Source organism: Dromiciops gliroides, chromosome 1 (genome assembly GCF_019393635.1).
Source record: "Dromiciops gliroides isolate mDroGli1 chromosome 1, mDroGli1.pri, whole genome shotgun sequence".
NCBI classification, from domain to species: Eukaryota; Metazoa; Chordata; class Mammalia; order Microbiotheria; family Microbiotheriidae; genus Dromiciops; species Dromiciops gliroides.
This window is the reverse complement of record NC_057861.1, coordinates 27,354,962-27,372,339: the sequence shown is the minus strand read 5'-3', so window position 1 is coordinate 27,372,339 and position 17,378 is coordinate 27,354,962. Positions and strand designations below refer to the sequence as shown.

At 41.1% G+C, this 17,378-nt stretch overlaps 1 protein-coding gene and 1 pseudogene across 8 annotated transcripts in view; one reads left to right on the top strand and one right to left on the bottom strand.

The window, feature by feature from the left end:
* RPH3A (rabphilin 3A) overlaps positions 1-17,378 on the top strand; it is a 344,443-nt gene that overhangs the window by 50,966 nt on the left and 276,099 nt on the right. The window lies entirely within an intron of this gene.
* On the bottom strand, positions 5,750-6,133 carry LOC122735530 (annotated as a pseudogene).

The following is a 17,378-nucleotide window of genomic DNA, read 5'->3' as shown; positions in this document are numbered from 1 at the left end:
TGATTCTCTATGGTTGGAAGCCTGGTATGCTTGTGCCCCTCCCCCACTGGGCTGCTGCTGCTCGAGTCAGCTTACTGGTTCAGAATATGGGCACTCCACCCTAGCTCCAGCAGAGGCCACAGCTATTTCCCCCCCTGCTAGCCACTGACCCCCCCCCCCCCTCGCTGGTCTGTGAGCCGAGTTTCAGAAGTGGCTATTGAAGATTCTGAGGCTCTGGAGGCATGGCCTGCCTGGGGCTGGATCTGCACCATGCACTGAGCTCCTCTCTCACCTGAATAGCAGGTGATCCCAGTCACTTAATTAAGCCAGATATGGCTGGAAAATAATCTCACTCTGTTCTTTTGTGGGTTATGCTGCTCCAGGAGTCGTCTTATGGCATTATTTTTGGAGTATGTGGACAGGTTTGTCAGGAACTCAGGAGAGTCACAGCCTTTCCTCCACCATCTTGGCTCCATCCCCAAGAAAGTGAAAATTGCATCTTCAGTCTGTGTTCCATCAATATCAGTTCTTTCTTTGGAGGCAGATAGTAGGTTTCATCATTAGTCTTTTGGGATTGTCTTGGATCGTTGTATTGTAATGTGTGTGGTCACCTTATCTGTACCCAGTGTGGGGAAAACTAGCTAGGATTTACTTATAAATTAGAAGCTTCAGTAACAGTTTAGGCATTAAGCATTTATTAAAGTATATTAGAGGTTAGGAAAGAGAGAACAAGTGTCTCTGGAAGAATAGGAAAATCTATCTATCCTAGCGGAGAGATCAGAGTTCAACCTGACCTGGTTCTTCTGCCACCACTATGAGGTTCCAACCACCAACTGAAAAAATGAACAGCAGTCCCTGCCTCCCTCAGGAGAGGCAGTCCTTATGCACTGCTTCAAGCTGATTGGTTGAGGGTGGTCTCATTTTGATGTGAAATAACTTCTGGAAGCTGACTCAACCTTAGAAAAGTCAGCCCATGCTCTCTCAGCAGGGAGCCCCTGGTAATAATATTCTCACACTGAGAATGCTTAAGTCATTCATGGTTCTTCATCAAACAATATTGCTGTCTCTGTGCACAATGTCTCTTGGTTCTGTTCACTTCACTATACATCAGTTTGTACAAGTTTTTCCAGGCTTTTCTGAAATCATCCTGCTTGTCATTTCTTATAGCACAATAATATTCCATCACCATCATATTCCACAACTTGTTTAGCCATTCCCCAATTGACGGTCCATTCCTTTGATTTCCAATTCTTAGCCACCACAAAAAAAGAACATATTTTGTACAAATAGTAGACAGGATTGTTGACCTGTGGGAAGTGGTAGGAAGCATTCAAGCCCACTACATTTTACCCAGAGGAAGGAAAAATGAGCAAAATGCTAATAAACAAGTCTCTTTGTGAGTTATTAATATCAAAATTAGACTATTAATATTTTGAATTTATGGTAACCCTTGGAAGGAAAAACCCTTTGATGAAGTCCTTTCACATCTGTTACATTATTTATCTTTACAACATCACTGTAAGGTCACACAGCTAGCAAAACCAGGATTCACACAGATGCTCAGAACTGGAAGGGACCCCAAAGGCCATTCTTCAGTCCTTCTCTGAGTAAGCATCCCCACTACAACACACCCCATAAGTAGACTGCTTGAGGATCACCAGTGAGGGGGTGCCCATTATCGTCCAAGGTAGTCCATTCTATATTGGGACAGCTCTCCTTGTTAGGAAGTTGTTTGTTGTTGTATTATTGTTGCTACAGGAAGCCAAAATTTGCACTGGAAACTTTCATTCATTATTCCTAGTTTTGCCTTCTGGAGCTAAGTAGAGCAAATCTCATTCTTCTTCCATAGGATAGCCCTCCAAATACTTGAATATGGCTATTATGTTTCTTTTCCCTCTCCTGTGCCCCAATCCAGGATAAAAATCCCCATTTCTCTCAACCAATCCTCATATGACATGATTTTGAGGTCTTTCACTATCTTGGTTGTCATCCCCTGAACACGCTTCCAGTTTATTATCAACTAACTTAACAAAACTAGAACCAAGATCACCTGACTCTCAATGTGATGTTCTTTTTCCTCTACTGACCTCTCTTTTTGTTGCAAGCCTAGGATTTGTTGAAAGCACTAGGATTACAATGGTGAACCGAGGTACATTTTGAAGCCATAAAAACAAGGAGAAATTAGCACCCAGATATCATGGTGAAGGTTTACATGGTTTGGAGTTCTTTCAACTATGTGCTTGATGCCATATTGGATATTGTGGATTCAGTGATGAAAAATAACTCCATCCTTACTCTCAAGGAACTTATATTCTACTAGGTGTGGGGATATGACACATACACAGATAAGTATAATATAAGGTATGTATTTATGGGGGTTGAGAAAGTCAGGTAAAGCACCTTAGGGAAATTTGAACTTCTTTTCACAAGATTTAGGTCAGAGCAACTAACAACTTGTTCCAGGACACTAGAGCTTAGAGCATGTAACAAATATATACTAAGTAAGCTGTTTCTCTCTAGGCATCGGCCTTTTTTACAGTACCCTGAGGCATCCTGACTTTATGGGTCTGGTTTCCTAAGGTCTTTGTCTTCCTTTTCTCCTGGGGCAATTCTAGGTTCTTTTCTCACTTCCCCTGGTAAATATTTTAAAATTTTATTTTATTTTCAGTTACAAATTATCAGAGACTATTGGTCCTTTTCCTTTTCCTTTTATCACCTCGGGGTAAAGACCTAGTGGTGGTGGTTTCTGATTTTTTCATCTGGAATGTTTGAAAGTCTTTTTTTTTTTTTTTTTTTTTTTTTGCTGGGCAATGAGGTTTAAGTGACTTGCCCAGGGTCACACAGCTAGTAAGTGTCAAGTGTCTGAGGTTGGATTTGAACTCAGGTCCTCCTGAATCCAGGGCTTGTGCTTTATCCACTGTGCCACCTAGCTGCCCCCATTTGTCCAATAATTTCTACAGTATCTATCCTTCACTTGCATTCCAGGTCAGTTGTTTTTCCTGTGAGATATTTCACACTTCCCCCCTATTTTTTCAGTCTTTTGACTTTGTTTTTATTGATTCTTGATGTTTCATGGAGTCATTAGCTTCTACTTGACCAATTCTAATTTTTAATGACTTATTTTCTTTATTTTCTTTGTGCCTCTTTTATCATTTGGCCAATTCTAGTTTTTAAGGAATTATTTTCCTTAATATTTTTTGTGCCTCTTTAACCAAGATGTCAATTCTTTTTGTACAATTTTCTTGTATAGCTTTCATTTCTTTTCCCAATTCTTCTCTATTGCTCTTTTTTAATTTTTTTTAATGAATGCTTATTTTTACACCATGATCTAGTATTTTTTTTTTTAGTGAGGCAATTGGGGTTAAGTAACTTGCCCAGGGTCACACAGCTAGTAAGTGTTAAGTGTCTGAGGCCAGATTTGAACTCAGGTACTCCTGACTCCAGGGCTGGTGCTCTATCCACTGCACCACCTAGCTGCCCAATTCTTATTTAATTTTTTAAAAATATTTTTACTTTTTAATCTCTCTCTCAAAAGCTCCTCTAGGAATTCTTGTTGGAGTTATGTCCAATTTTCACTTTTCATTGAGGCTTTGCTTACAGGTGTTTTCAAGTTTTTGTCTTCTTTTGAATTTGTGATTTGAGCTTCCTTGTCACCATAGGAGCTTTTTATGGTCAGGTTCTTTTTTTGTTGTTTGCTTACCTTTCAAAGCCTATTTTTTCACTTTGGTCTTCATTTAAGAATTGGGATCTGCTTACTCCTGTGTGGGGGATGACTAGCTAAACTTCAGTCTTTTATGTTCTGCTGCTTCTTTCACAGCTAAGTCTGAGAGTCTATAAGTTTTCTTTGCTTTCAAAGTAGTATGATTTAGGGAGAGATCTGGTCACTCCCCTCCTGGTATTTACTCTGGTCCTTTCCCAGATAAGACCCCTGCCCCCTCTCAACTACAACTGCTCTTCTCCTCTGCACTTTGGAACTATGACTTGGAACTGGGTAATGGGTGACAAAGCTGCCAAATAGTGCCCAGTCTTTTACCCAGTGCTAGCACAGAGATCCCTGGAATCTCTTTTTAAACAGTTATTCAGTCTCCTTACTATCCCATGGTTCTTGGTGCTCTCACCATTTCTTCTGCTTCTAATATTTACAACTGTTTCTGCTTCCCCCAACCCACCCTCTCAGGCAACCCCTACTCCAGTGTCCTCAGACCTATTTTTTGTCTTCCTGAATCATTTTACATTGAAAAAATAATTCCCCATGACTTTTTGTTGGATTTTCTGCTCAGAATTCAGTTAGATGCATTTTTAAACATTGCTATAGAAGAGTGTATTGGGAGAGCTTGGCAAGAATACTGGTCTCCTTCTACCATCCTGGCTCCTTTCCCCTCCCCTGCCTTGATTTGAGGGCACATTTTGTGCTCCTTACCTGAGGTGCCAAAATAGCTAGCTTGTCCCTGCATCCTAGGAACTCGTAGCTTAATCTCAGACTGAGCCAGGAGGGAGATAGGTACAAAATATATGAAAATATTTTTATCTTTAATATGTCAAAACTTAATGTAAATGATTATCCATTCTCTTTGTACATTTTAAATTCCCCCCTCAACTTTAGTGGTGTGGATGAGTCTAGAGGACCCTTTCTCTTCAGAGACCAGCAAAGTGCCTGGTGAGTAGTTGCTTGCATCTTTAAGATGGGGACATTCCTCCTCTTCTAATGATTTTTATGGCCATGGAAATTTTATGAGCATTGCTTGAAAAAATTCTGGGAAGCTGTTTTGAGTTCCATGGCATAGTGGGGGACAGTGTTGGACCTGGGTTCAAATCCTGTTTCTGATGTGTTCTCCATTTGTAAGTGTTAGCCTGGGAGTCCAGAGGCCTGGGTTCTAGTAGGTTCAGTGGATAAAGTATTGGACTTGGAATCAGAAAGATCTGAGTTCAAATCCTGCCTCATATGCTTACCAGTTCTGTGACCTTGAGCAAGTCTCTTCTTGGAAGCTTTAGATATAGGGGTCCTGATGTTGACATCTTTCTCTGAGGGTGCACCTTGATCTTCCTTGTCACTAAAGAAACTTTCTATGGTCCTCACCTTTCTCTCTCTGCTCATCTTGCCTTTCTTTTACTTGACTTTTAGCTTCTTAAAGTGGGGCACTGTTTCCAGGCTGCACTATCCCAAGCTTCAGGAGGTCCCAGGTGGTATGATTTAAGGAGGATCAGGTTCTTCACTCACCTGGCCTGTTCCCTGGTCTGTAGATGACTTGTTAATCAACCAGCTTTGTGTGTTGTGGTTGTCAGCTCTGACGAGCCTGTGCCCCTCCCCCACCTGGGCCACTGCTACTCAAGCCTACCTCCTGGTTCCCAGCAGGGGTGAAAAACCCAAGTTCTGCCTCAACACCAGCAGAGACCCCTCTAATCTTCCCCCTACCAAGGGCTCATCCCTCTCACCAGACTGTGAGCTTAGTTCCAGATGGCACTGGCACTGGCACTGTAGCTGATTCAGAGGCTATGAGGGTCTTTTTCTGTGGCGAGGCCTTCCTGGGACTGGATCTGTGTCGGGGTGACTGTGGGGTTGGGCTCTACTCCTGTCTCAGCACAGCAGTTCCCTCCTTCTGACCTTTCAAGCCGTCCTTGGTTGGAAAAATGAGCAAGTCTCTTAACTTACTGGTGCCTCAATTTCCTCATCTATAAAATGGGGATAATAATAGTACTGTGATAATTAAAAATATGAGGGAAATAATTTCTGGGTAATTTTTTCCCAAATCAGACCAAGGCTTTTATTTACTCATTTCTTCTATCTAAAATATTCTTTGATGACATCTTTGGCCTGAGATTCCTTGCCATAGTCTTTAACAACAACACAACTGCAGCCAACCATTTTGCAGGGCTTTCCCTCTCTGTCAGTTTTACAGAGGCCTACCCATTCACCCAGCTTCTTGTTGTCATCAACCTTGATCAAGTTAATTTGGTGCTCAGCACACAGGGCTTCAACCAATTTCACATACATAGCTTAATCACAGTTGGAAGCAAGAACACAAAGATGGGCTTGGCGTTTGTCCAAGGCTTTGGTGGCTTCACGAATTCCATGAGCTAGGCCATCGTGGATGAGTGCAGTCTTCAGCAATTCTTGTAGAGCAGTGTTAATGTCCATTACACCTCCAGCAGCAATACCTTCCACGGCCGTGGCAGCAGTTCATGGTGAGGCTAAATCTTGAAAACACCTGGGAGCCTCTGCCTCCCTCTCGATTCAGCAGCAACAGGGAGAGAACTGGGTAATTTAATAATTTTTATTGATAGGCCATCAGGTTATTAATAAAAAGAGGTCTAGTGGCTGTCTCCCTCAGACCAAATACCCCTAATGGAGGTGGGGGTCTCAGTTTCATATACATTTTTAACTATAGGAGCTCCATCACATATCAATCAAATCGGTTAACAATAATCAAATCTAATTGGTTAACAACAATCAAATCTAATTGGTTGACATGATTGGAGGTAGATTTTATATATATATATGGCAATTGGGGTTAAGTTACTTGCTCAGGGTCACACAGCTAGTAAGTGTCAAGTGTCTGAGGCTGGATTTGAACTCAGGTACTCCTGACTCCAGGGCCGGTGCTCTACCCACTGCACCACCTAGCTGCCCAGGAGGTGGATTATATTAAAATGAAGACTAAGGATTAGTGACTCAGGTCATTCAACTCTTGATGTCAAAGAAGGAATGTGGACCCTTCATCCAAAATAGTTTCCATCTAGGAAAGGTTTAATTTCTCTTTCAGCTATCTAGTCAAAAGGGTCTGTCTCTACCCAAGATGCTTTGTAAGCTTGGGTTGGGTTTGACCTAGGTGAACCTACTAGACCTTGGCATGGAAGGGGGGCCAGAGAAAGGACTAAGAAAGAAGGGGAGATCACTGGGTCTCCCAAGATATTGATTATTAATAATTATTTATCACAGTACCTACTTTCCAGGATTGTTGTGAGGATTGAATGAGGATATTTGTAAAGGACTTTTAAAATATGAAATTGTTATGTAAATACTGTTATTATTATTATTAATTTAGTAGTAGTAGTTATAGTTATTATTAGTAGCACCTGTTATTTTTACTACTTATCTGTGGAACCTTTGGCAAGTCATTTTTCTGAACCTCATTTTTTTTCCATCTGTAAAATGAGGCACTGAGTCCTTCTCTGCTCTGTCACTTTTTGGGGGGCTTGGAAATAGGTTGTTCGGAGGGTTTTCTGGATCTGTTTCAGTCTGCTGTCAGGAAACCTTGATACACAATAACAGGATGCTTTAGGAACTGATGAGGCAGCTGGATTCTTGAGCTGCCAGTGAGCTGGTGGGTAGGGCTCATATTTGTATGAGCATGGTGTTGTTTCCTAGAAGTTCATGGGCTAAAGTCAGGTATGAAGTGCTTCAAAGCATGATGGGCACTGACCTTGGAGTCAAAAAGATTTGGGTTCAAATTCTTTCCTTAGAAATTGGCTTAAGTAGGGGAGTGAGTGAGCCTTACTCTCATCAGAATTGGCTCAAAGAGGGAATAACACACACACTCAAGTGGGTATAGTAATATATTTTGCCATGAGGGAAAGTGGTGGAAGGGGATAAAGGGGGAGAGGCAAAGGAAGGGAGGGCAGATTGGGGGAGGGGACAGTAAAAAGCAAAACACCTTTGAGGAGGGATAGGGTGAAATAAGATAGAAAATAGAGTAAATATCAAGGGGAGGGAATAGGATGGAGGGTAGTACAGGTAGCAATAGTAATTGTGAAAGAAATGATGCTATCAGAAGGATGTATGAAAAATGCAAACTATCAACAGAGAAAGAACTGATGGTATCTGAATATAGATTGAAGTATAATTTTGTTTGTTAGTTCCTCTTTTTAAAGTTATTTTGTCTATTTTCTTTCACAACCTGACTAATGTGAAGATATTTTGCATGACTGCACATGTATGACTTATATTGAATTGCTTGATTTCTTTTCTTTTTCTTTTTTTTTTTTTTTTAGTGAGGCAAGTGGGGTTAAGTGACTTGCCCAGGGTCACACAGCTAGTAAGTGTTAAGTGTCTGAGGCCGGATTTGAACTCAGGTACTCCTGACTCCAGGGCCGGTGCTCTATCCACTGCACCACCTAGCCGCCCCAAATTGCTTGATTTCTTAGGGAGGGGTGAGGAGGGAGGGAGGAAGAAAATTTGGAACACAAAGTTTTAAAAAATCAATGTGAAAAATTTGTATGTGTGGTTTTTTACATATAACTTTGGGGAAATTCTAAATAAATAAATGAAAAAAAGAAATTGGCTTAATTGTGTGACCCTGAGTACAGGGTCAGACCTTTCTAGGCTTCAGTTTCCTCATTTTAATGAGGAGGTTGGGTTCAGTGGAGTTCCTTCCATCTCTTAATCTATCTTCCAATGATCTTGTTGTTTGTCCTTTGTTCCCAAAGGGGATCATGACAGATGTCATGACTTGCAATGAATTGGATTTAAGTGAGGGAGGGCTGTGTAGTCACCAACCTCACTCTCCCCTCCAGACTCATCTGGGTCCAGTGGCAAGATATATTATTAGGACAACTGGAGATGGCCATGTGGGAGACCTTGGCCTTTCTCTGAATCTAACTCAAATGCCATCTTCTACATGAAACCTTTTGGGATTTCCTCCAGCACCTAGTGCTCTCTTCCTCTCCCATTATGTATTGTTTTTGTCCTATTACATGTCAGTCTTTGTCACTTTGGTACTTATTAAGCACTTAAGAAATATATGTTGATTGATATTAGCTTTCTTCACATTCTGCATTTACTTAAATGTGTACAAGTTGTTCTTAATAGAATATATGCTTCTTGATATATAATGATATATATATATATATATATATTTAATTCCTGACTTTATATCCCCAATGTTGAGCACAGTTCTTGGCATGTTATATTTTTAATCTATTAAATTTTATTTATTTATTTTTTTTAGTGAGGCAATTGGGGTTGTGACTTGCCCAGGGTCACACAGCTAGTAAGTGTTAAGTGTCTGAGGCCAGATTTGAACTCAGGTACTCCTGACTCCAGGGCCGGTCTTCTATCTACTGTGCCACCTAGCTGCCCCTATATATTTTTTGTTTGTTTGTTTGTTTGTTTTTAGTGAGGCAATTGGGGTTAAGTGACTTGCCCAGGGTCACACAACTAGTAAGTGTTAAGTGTCTGAGGCCGGATTTGAACTCAGGTACTCCTGACTCCAGGGCCGGTGCTCTATCCACTGCGCCACCTAGCTGCCCCGCCCCTATATTTTTAATCTAGACCTGTGATTTCATAGGTATAAGGACCCTCCCTTTGAGGAAACTCCCTCTATTAATGCAGATGGGCGCCGGCTCTGCAACTTAGAGCCCGAAAAAGTTGTCTGAAGTCAAAGAGAGGTTAAATGACTTGTCCTGGGCCACACAGCCAGCATCTGTCAAAGTGGGAACTTGATATCAGTTCTTCCTAATTCTGAGGCCAGTCTGGCACACAGTAGCTGCTTAATAAATTCAGCTAAGTGGCACAAGTGATGAAATTCTGGACCTGGAGTCAAAGAGACTTTAGTTCAAATCCAGCCTCAGACATTTCCTAGCTGCTTGAACCTGGGTGATTCATCTGCTTCCTCATCTCTAAAATGGGGTAATAATAACACCTCCATCACAGGGTTGTTGTGAGGATTGAGTGAAATATTTGCACAGTGCTTTGTAAACCTGAAAGTGCTATACAAATGCTAGTTATTATTGCTGTTGTTGATTGATGGGCGCATTGGTTAGAATGCTATTCTTGGGAGATTCTACTTCCCTAACACAGCTGAAGCCTTAGGACCAAGCTTTAGAGCTGAATCACATCTGGTTGTGATTTCAGAGATCTGCAAAATGTCTCGGTGAATTGTCAGGAGATTACGATAATAGCTCCTGATGTGTGTCTGATTCACAAGCAATTGGGGATGATGTCTGCTCTGGGAATAAATTTGTCATTTGAATGAAATTTTGCAGAGAAGGTGCCCACCCACATGGGTGAGTGGAGTTTCCTAACCAGGATGTTGCTTATGCCATGAAATCACAGTTCCAGTCCCTTCCTAGCAGGAGGCAGCTTGTATTTTGAACTAGGGGTACTAGAGAGTCACTGAATGGAAGCTTAGTCTGGGGAGAGAGATGCTGAAAATGAGGAAAGAGACTGGATGCTTGAAATCTGACTAGGAGTCTGTTGCAACAGTCTAGGTGAAAATAGATATAGGGACATCAATGTGTGAGTAGAGAGGAAGGCATGGCTTCAAAATATCTGATGTTGTGGAGGTAGAATTGCCAAGGCTTGGAAACTGAGTAAATATGGGGGTGGTGGTGGAAGAATAATGGAAGTCAGTAGATAAGACACAGTGAATAGAGTACTAGATCTGGAATGTGGGAAACCTGAGTTCAAATCCTGTTACAGATATTTACCAGCTTCCTGACCCTAGGCAAGTAAGTAACAACCTCTGCCTTAGTTTCTTCATCTATAAAATGGATCTAACAGTAGCACCTACCTTCCAGGATTCTCATGAGGATAAAATTAGAAAATTTTATACGTAATGAGCTTTTCAAATCTTAAAGTGTCATATCAATGTTATCTATGACAATTATTATGACTGAGGGTATGAAACTGGCTAACTTGAAGTTGGTGGTTTCCTCAACAGAAACAGGGAAATTCGGAAAATAGGTGGGATTAGGGTGGAAGATAAGGAGTTCCATTTTGGGCAATTTGAATGTGACATGTGTGTAAGACAGAAATATCTAATAGGCAGTGGGAGATGGGTGACTGGAACTTGGCAGCAAGATGAGAGTCAGATATGTAGAGATAATAATTGAATTCATGGACACTGATGCAACCTAAAGAGATGGAGAATGCTCCATCAAAGGAGATTGAACAGGAGGAAAGCCCGAAAAAAAGCAGTGTCATGAAGGTGAAGAAAGAGAAGGAGGTGGTCAACAATACCAGCAACTGCAGAGAAATCAAGAAGGGTGAACCCTTAGAGAAAAGATAATCTGATTTCGTGGTTTAGCACTGGTAACCTTGGAGAGATCAATTTCAGGCAAGTGTTTGGGTCAGAAGTGAAATTTCAGGGAACTGAAAAATGAGTGGGAGATTAGAAAGTAGAGAGAAGTGGGAGTAGAGTATATATTGTGCATCCTTTTCCAGGAAAGAAGGTGAGTTGGAGAATTTTTTGACTGTGAAAGGGAGAAGAGATACAGGATGATAATATGAGAGGTTCAAGTGGAGAATTTTTTTTAAAGATGGGAGCTACATTGATGCATCACTGCCTGTTCTGCCATTCCTTAACCAATGGCTACATATTTTGTTTGAGCCAGAAAATTGTTACGAGGACTCAGGGCAGAATAGTACAGGAGTTCAGGGCTGTAGGTTCATTGGGAAAAGGGAGAGAAGGCCTCTAACATGAATGGAAATAAGATTCAGGCATTCATGTTTGGGGAAACCATGTTCACCATTTTGCACTCTGTGTGGGCTATCTTGATGGTAATGGAAGGCTAGAATATTGTTGAGGTTGATTCAAAGGCAACAGATAGCCAGAGAGCTGGAAGGGAGAGGTCTGAATGTGACTGTGCCTAAACACAGCTACCATAAGTAATTTTGACACCCTGGGCAAGCTGCACAAATCATTTACTCGAATTAACTAATTCACAATGTGAAAACAACATAAGTTAACTCAACAAGCTTATAGTGTGTTAAGTACTGTTTTAGGTCCTGGGAATACAAAGAAAGACAAAAAATAGCCCCTGCCCTCAAGGAATTTACATTCTAATGGGAGAACTAACAGGTCAGTAGTTGCAAGAAATAATTTAAACAACTTCAATTGAGCAGGAGAGAGAATTGGTTACTGTAGTGGCTTCCTGGCTTCTGTATTGCAGATATTAAATTTTGTACCCTTTAAATTTCAATGTCCTGGAACAAAGTGCTTATTGTCCTGCCTTAGTTACATCTTTGGGGCTAACCTATCCTTTCTCACTGGTTACTTGCCTGCTGGCTCCTCAGATGGTAGCTCTGAATGGCGTCCCCTCCTTCCCACCAGCCACTCTTTCCTGACTTGGAGTGTTTTGTTTTCTTGCAACTTAATTGGAAATGGGAACATTGTAGCTAGGAGAGGAATGGGGTGGGGGAAGGTGGCAATCTTGTGCAGGGTGAAATCCAGCCAAGCAACCAGCTCTGCTTCTTAATTCCCTGCACACATTGTCCCTGGAAACTGAGCACAGAGCCCAAGAGTATAGTGTTATCAACACGTCACTGCAGATGAGCTAGGGCTTCATCAAACTTTAATCAGGATCTTTTAGAAAAGCTAATTTTGAGAAGTTTAAAATTCACGAGACTCACAACAAATTGTACTGTGGTCCCCAAGTGGCAAAATTAAAAAAAAAGTCATTTTCAAGATAAAAAGTGCAATTCATTGTTCACTGTGTTTCTCCAAGTACATGGGAAATGCTTAAAAGTAATTTCTGATGTTTTGAGTTCTTCATCTCTCCAAGATGGAAAGACTTTCAACTTTCAAGCTTGGATCATGGGCTCATTGATGTAGAGATTGGAGGGACCTTAGAGGTCATTGAGTCTAACACAATTATTTTACAGATGAGAAAACCGAGGCCCAGCGAGCTTCACCTCTTTGTTGACTTAACCAGGGCCACAGAGCACAAACTCAGGTGGGTTTTATGGTACTGGAAAAACTGAATATGGGTGCAATTGATGTCTGTTTTCCAAGTACCAGCCTCGATAAATGCAGAGAGGATTTTAGATTCCTAGATCCATAGAGCTGAAAGGGACTTCAGAGGCATCTCATTTATAGATGAGCAGACAAAGGCACAGGGATGTAAAGGAATATGTCCATGGTCACACAGGTAATGTTTGGGATTTGAATCCAGGTCCTTTGATTGCAGAGTGAATAAGTACTCTTCCCACTGTACTAGTGGAAGTTGGAAACACTATTATCTTTATAATTGGAGTCCCAATGTTTAATAATGTTGGCACATCATCAGTAAGGTTCAGATTCATTTCATTATCTTTGTCATGATTCATAAGCTTTGGGGATTTTTATTTTACTTTTGTAAAGTAATTTGATGTGAGGGATAGAATTGAAGTTCCTTTGAAAATGTAACTTTTAAATAAACACCAGGTGATTTGCTACTTGGTATTAATAATGATGGTAACTGACATTTACATAGCAGAATATAGTTTGCAAAGCACTTTACATCCATCATCTTATTTGAGCCAATCAATAGCCCAGTGAGGTAGGAAGGAAGGAAGGAAAAAAGGGACAGGGAAGAAGGGAAGTGAGGAAGGGTCAAGGAAGGAAAGAGAAGAAAGAGAAGAAGGAAAGGATAAAAAGAAGGGAAGAAGGGAGAAAGGAAGGAAAGAAGGGGAGAGAGAAGGAGAGAAGTGAGGAAGGGTGAAGGAAAGAAAGAGAAGGAAAGAAGGAAATGATGAAAGGAAGGGAGTAAGGGAGAAAGGAAGGAAGGTGGGGAGAAAGGAAGGAAAGGGAAGAGAAGGAAGGAATGAAGGCAGGAAGAAGGGAGGGAGGGAAAAAGAAAGAAAAAAAATTCCTGGAATCTTACTCTAATAGTAGGTGCTATAGATATTATTTTCACTCAGGTATGGATGAAGAAACTGAGGCTCAGAGACATTCTAAGGCAGCTAGGTGACATAGTAAATAGGTCTTTTGACCTGGAGTCAGGAAGACCTGAATTCAGATGTGAACTCAGACACTTATTAGTTGTGTGACTGGGGAAATCACTTAACCTGTCTGCTACAGCTTTTTCATTTGTAAAATGGACACACTAGTAGTTTTTACTTCCTAGGATTGCTATGCTGATCAATTTCTAAAGCACTTTGTAGATTTTAAAACACTTTATAAATGCTGTTATGATTAATTAATATTTTTTATTGTTGCTGAGGGTTACACACAAAGTATCAAATGTGGAATTTGAACTCAGATTTTACAGAATCCAAGTTTAGTGCTCTATCCACTCAGCCATACTGCCTCTCTTTGTGCATTTAAAAAAAAATATTCATAAGGCCACAGGATCACAGATCTAGTGATTGAAAGGATCTTAGAAACCACCGTGTCCAATTTCCTCATTGTATGGGGGAGGAAACTGAGGTCCAGGCAAGTTAAAAGAATTGTCCAGTCATACAAGTGGTACGTGACAGGATTTGAACCCAGGGCCTCTGCTCCCAAGTCTGGTGCTTTTCTCACCATGCCATGCCACTTCTCACTGAAGTCCATGGAGAAGTGCCAGCTCACAAAAAGACCTTGTTCTCCCATGTTCTTAGGGGGCATAATTATTCATAGATCTTTCCTGGCATTAGCCTTTTTTAAAAAAAATTGAGAACCTGAGCAAAAAAAAAGAAAAGGCAGCTCCAAAGAGAGAGCCTGCCAAGTGGTGCTTGTTAATCTGAGAGTAATACAGTAGGATCGTTAATCAAAATATTTATCTGTTTGGAGGTGGGGGTGAGGGGGGTGTTGCTGCCTTTGAAATATGGCATATTTCAGCAGAAGGTAAAGAGCAGGCCTCTTGGACCTTAGAGTCTTGTCTTGTCTTAATCTTTCCCTTTTGTGCCTCATTATCCACAGAATATATTTTTCAAAGGCTGGATTTTTTTTGCAGGGCAATGAGGGTTAAGTGACTTTCCCAGGGTCACACAGCTAGTAAGTGTCAAGTGTCTGAGGATGGATTTGAAAGTAGGTCCTCCTGAATCCAGGGAAGATGCTTTATCCACTGCACCACCTAGCTACCCCTGGAATGTTTTTTGGATGGAAATCCATCAAGATAATTTAGAAGAGAGCAACATTTCTATATTCTGGACTAATTAGAGAATAAATGCCCTAATGGTGGTTGTTGGTTTGTCTTTGTTGGTGGAAATGAAATGGAGCATTCAAGATATAGAATAATCAGCCAATCCATCAACAAATGTTTATTAAACATTTGCTGTGTCAGATATACAAAGAAAAAAATACACATGTAATAATCTCTGTCCTACCCTCAAGGAACTTGCAATCAACTGGTAGAGATGTATACATGTATGATGTATAAAAAGAATAGATACAGGGGCAGCTAGGTGGCACAGTGATAAAGCACCTTCCCTGGATTCAGGAGCACCTGAGTTCAAATCCATCCTCAGACACTTGACACTTACTAGCTATGTGACCCTGGGCAAGTCACTTAACCCTTCTTGCCCTGAAAAGAAAAAAAAAAAAGAAAAGGAAAAAAGAAAAAAAAAGAATAGATACATAAGATAATTTCTTGGGGGGTGGGGAAGCATTAGCAACCAGGGAGAATCAGGAAAGGCAGCATTTCAGTTGAATTTTGAAGGAAATTAGAGATTCTGAGAGACAGAGATGGAAAGAGAGGGCATTCTAGGTATGAGGCACTGACTGCCCGTGGAGGGACAGGGTGACGGGAGATGGAATGTTGCATGTGAGAAACAGCAAGTAAACCAGTTGGGTTGGACTGGAGAATTCAGGAAGGTCAATAAACCTGGAAAAGTAGGTGGGAGCCAGATTGTGAGAGACTTGAAATGCCAAACACAGGAGTTTGCTTTTGATGCTCAAGGCAATAAAGAACGACTGGCGCTTACTGACACGGTCAGATTTGTGCTTTGGGAACATCGCTTTGTCAACTGAATGGGGGATGGGTTGGGAGAGGGGAGAAGCAACCTAGGGAGACTCATTTGGAGTCTCTGACAGTAGTCCTGTAGAGAGACAATGAGGACCTGAATTAGGGTTTTGACCTGATAACAATAACTCATTTTTATATAGCAAGTCCCTAGGACTTATCTGCATAGTCATATGGTGGTTGTGATCTGCACTGGTGGACAGAATTCCCATCCTGAGAGTCACCCCATACTGGGAAAATCCAAAAATATCTTCATATTTCTCTAGTGCTTGGCTCACAACAACCCTTTGAGCTAGGTGGTACAAGTATTCTTGTACCCATTTTATAGATCAGGATCCGGAGGCTGTGAGAATTTAAGTGACTTGTTCATGGTCACACAGCTTGCAAGCATTGAAAATAGACTTCGAACCCAGGTTCTTGTGAATTCAGGCTATAATGCCTTAAGGATTACAAAATGCCTTATCTCATTTTTGCTTCACAGCAGCTCTGTAAAATGGTACAAATATTACTACCCCCCATTATATAGATGAGAAAACTGAGGTTCAGAGAGTTAATTGATTTGCCCATGGTTAGTAGTTGTCTGAGGTATGATTCATACCCAGGTCTCCTGGCTCCAGGTCCCACACTCTAGTACTATACTCACAGTCCCTCCTAGGAGAGTAATTTTTCTGGTGGCTCAGGAGCCTTCTAGCTATATTAAGTTTCAGAAGTAGTAAGATTCTAGGGATAGAGTCAGGTAGGGCTGGGTTTGAATCCCAGCTCTGATACTTTTTAGATGTGTGATCTTGGGAAAAATAATTTCCTATTCCCAAGCTTCAGTTTCCCTATCAATAAAATGGGTCATGGTGAGGAAAGTTTTTTTTAAAGTCTTAAAAATGTTTTGTAAAAGAATTGTAAGTTATTATTATTGTACTACCATGTCTCTCCCATAACACACTGCTAAAGGTACCTCCAATCCTAGAGTCTTATTCTCAGGGGGAAAAATTCCCATCCTGGACATTTTTTTTTTAAACCTTCAGGTTTTTGAGTAATGTGCAAGATTGGTTTTCTGGCTGGGAAATTGGAGCTGAATATTTAACCTCTCTTCCCCCATCACTGTTTGCTTTACGGGGTTATTGTGATGGAGCTGGACGAGAGCCCTGTGCCTATAACGTCAGTAACATTCTGTTCTCTCCCCCATCGTTGATGGAAAACTTCACATCTATTTCTTTTTGATGAGAACCATAATATTTAGAAACTGATGCCTCTGATGTTTTCTCATTTTAATTCACTTTAGAAGATGAGAGGATTGGAGGTTTAGAGCCAGAAGCAACCTCAGAAACCATCTGGTCCAACCCCCTTCTTTCTGCAGATGAGGAACATGAAGCCAGAGGTTAACCAACATCCCCCAAGGCCACCTGGGTACTAAGTGACAGAGCCCTGCTCCTTTGATGTGAAATCCAGTGTTCTTTTCATAACAGTAACCAGAGGTATCCAGTCAGTAACTTAATGAGGCTTCTTTGACCTCATGCTCTGGTGGGCATAAAGTTATGGGAAGTCGTCAAGAGAAAGCACTTAGTCAGATTGCAACTAGAGGTAGCCTTAAGGGTTGGAGACCAGTTCTGGAACTTTCTGGATCACACTCTATTTCTCATTATTCTGGAACCTCTCTGCAGAACTACTGTAGGGAAGAGGATGGCAATATATGTGAAGGATAATTTGAGGAAAGGATGAAACCTTTTGAAACCTTTGCACAAAGGGGAGAAGAGGCTAAAGGG